The sequence below is a fragment of the Mastomys coucha genome, unplaced genomic scaffold (genome assembly GCF_008632895.1).
Source record: "Mastomys coucha isolate ucsf_1 unplaced genomic scaffold, UCSF_Mcou_1 pScaffold21, whole genome shotgun sequence".
Lineage (NCBI taxonomy): Eukaryota > Metazoa > Chordata > Mammalia > Rodentia > Muridae > Mastomys > Mastomys coucha.
Window position 1 is genome coordinate 185870444 of NW_022196904.1, and position 3323 is coordinate 185873766.

The window sequence follows — 3323 nt, forward strand, 5'->3', positions numbered from 1 at the left end:
CTTCTTCTTCTTCTTCTTCTCCTTCTTCTTCTTTTATTAGATATTTTCTTTATTTACACTTCAAATGTTCTCACTTTTCCTGGCTTCCCCGCTGGGGAAAAAAAAACCCTGTTCCCTCCCCTCTCCCCCTGCTCACCAACCCACCCTCTCCTGTTTTCTGGCCCTGGCCTTCCCCTACACTGGGGCATAGAGCCTTCACAGGACCGAGGGCCTCTCTTCCTATCGATGACCAACTAGGCCATCCTCTGATACATATGCAGCTGGAGCCATGAGTCCCACCATGTGTACTCTTTGGTTGGTGGTTTAGTCCCTGGGAGCTCTGAGGGTACTAGTTAGCCCATATTGTTGTTCCTCCTAGGAGCTGAAAACCTTTGCTGCTCCTTGGTTCCTTTCTCTAACTCCTTCATTGGGGACCCTGTACTCAGTCCAAAGGATGGCTGTGAGTCTCTACTTCTATATTAGTGGGGTACTGTCAGAGCCTCTCAGGAGACACCTATATCAGGCTCCAGTCAGCCAGTACTTGCCGACATCCACAATAGTGTCTGGGTTTGGTGATTGAATATGGAAGGATTCCCAGGTGGGGCAGTCTCTGGATTGTCCTTCCTTCAGTCTCTGCTCCATACTTTGTCTCTGCAGCTCCTTCCATGGGTATTTTGTTCCCCCTTTTAAGAGGGATTGAAGTATCCACACTTTGGTCTTCCTTCTTGAGTTTCTTGGGGTTTGTAGATTGTGTCTTGTGTATTCTGAGATTTGGGGCTAATTTCCACTTGTCAGGAAGTACATACCACGTGTGTTCTTTTGTGATTGGGTTACCTCACTGAGGATGATATTTTCCAGATCCATCCATTTGCCTAAGAATTTCATAAATTCATTGTTTTTAATAACTGAGTAATAATCCATTGTGTAAATGTACCACATATTCTGTATCCATTCCTCTTTTGAGGGATATGTAGGTTGTTTCCAGCTTCTGGCTATTATAAAAAACCTAGCATAGTGAAAACTATTCTCAACAATAAAAGAACTTCAGGTGGAATCTCCATCCCTGACCTTACACTGTACTACAGAGCAATTGTGATAAAAACTGAATGGTATTGGTACAGTGACAGGTAGGTAGATCAATGGAATAGAATTGAAGACCCAGAAATGAACCCACACACCTATGGTCACTTGATCTTTGACAAAGGAGCTAAAACCCTCAAGTGGAAAAAAGACAGCATTTTCAACAAATGATGCTGGCTCAACTGGCAGTTGACATGTGGAAGAATGAAAATTGATCCATTCCCATGTCCTTGTACAAAACTCAAGTCCAAATGGATCACATGAAACCAGGTACACTGAAACTAATAGAAAAGAAAGTGGGGAAGAGCCTCGATCACATGGGAACAAGGGAAAATTTCCTGAACAGAAAGAACACCAATAGCTTATGCTTTAAGATCAAGAATTGACAAATGTGACCTCGTAAAATTGCAATATTTCTGTAAGGCAAAGGACACTGTCAACAGGACAAAACAGCAACCAACAGATTTAGGAAACGATCTTAACTAATCTTATATCTGTAGAGGGCTAATATCAAATATATACAAAGAACTCAAGAAGTTAGACTCCAGAAAACCAAATAACCCCATTAAAAATGAAGTACAGAGCTAAACAAAGAATTCTCAACTGAGGAATACCAAATGACTGAGAAGCATCTAAAGAAATGTTCAACATCCTTAGCCATCAAGGAAATGCAAATCAAAACAACTCTGAGATTCCATCTCACACCAGTCAGAATGACTGAGATCAAAAACTTTGGTGACAGCAGATGCTGGCGAGGTTGTGGAGAAAGAGAGACACTCCTTCATTGCTGGTGGGATTGCAAGCTGTTACAACCACTCTGGAAATCAGTTTGGCACTTCCTTGGGACATTGGACATAGTAATACCAGAGGACCCAGCTACACCACTCCTGGGCATATACCCAGAAGATGCTCCAACATGTAATAAGGGCACATGCTCCACTATGTTCATAGCATCCTTATTTATAATAGAAAGTTCTTCTTTTATTCCAGTTCTGATGCTTCGCTTTTAGGCTTTGGCAACAGCATTCTCTGACCAATGTGCTTCTCAATGGCTACCTGCAGGGCTAGCATTATTGCACCTACAACCATCTTGCTCAGAGTAGATTCCCTGAGAAGAGGCAGTGGGTGTTCTCACTCAGTTGAAATAAAGAGAAAAGGCTTCGGATCATTATCCATTTAGAAGCTTAACACTAAGCAGTTATTTGGATTATCACTCCACATTTGCAAGTCTGAGACAAATGCAACACAGAGGAGTTCAGCCAAGGACTTTTCTTCCCTCCATCGGAACTTAAATTTCACTTAAGGTTTTGTCTTTCATAGGAATGAGAGTCATAAAATGAATCAGGGCAACATTTTGCTCTTATTAAATGGATATAGTAAGGTGCAGCCTCCTGCTGTTGACTTCTGTCCAGCCTGTCTGAGCATCACAAATCCCAACCTCCTTATGGAGTGCTGAGAGGTCTGACATGGAACACACCACTGTTACCTTTCTTCCCCAAAATGCACAGGGAAGTTGAGGCAGGTGTCACTTCATGAATTTCTGACTGATCAACTGACAATGGCAGCCAGGACTAAAAGAGATGTCCAAATCTGGCCACTGTGGAAGACTTTGAGACATCATTGCTTTGAAGAGTCAATCTTAGACAAGATGGTTCTGCTCAAAAGTAAAAGAAGCTACATTTGATCAAATTATAAAAATATATCATAAGGTTGTTTTAATTGACCTGCATTTTATTTCAGAAGAATTCTTACAGTAGATACACAGAATGCCTGTCATATATGTTAGATAACCAGAAAAGGATATTGAATTAGGTAATTTCTGGCCACTTAAAGGGAGATCTATTACAGATCTAGAAATACATAATTTAAACCTCTGTGTGCTCCTTGCTGTGCTTTTCAGTTGGTTTTGCTGTTTGGAAAAAAATAAAAGTCTAGATTCTTTCTGGCCTCTTTCATAATGGATAGATGAACTTGACCCGCACAATTGTTGATCTATAGAGGGTGGTTAGAAATATCAATACCCTCAGGGTTACATTTCCTGACTTTTGCTGTAGAAATATTTAGTTAACTAATGATCACTTCTCTGCTGTTAGCTTTGGCAAGACACATGACTCTCTTTTGTTTGTTTATTTTTAAACAAGAAGGAGGAGGAGGAGAAGGTGGAGGTGGTGGAAGAGGAGGAGAAGGAGAAGGAGGAGGAGGAGAAAGAGAAGGAGAAGGAGAAGAAGAAGAAGAAGAAGAAGAAGAAGAAGAAGGAGGAGGAG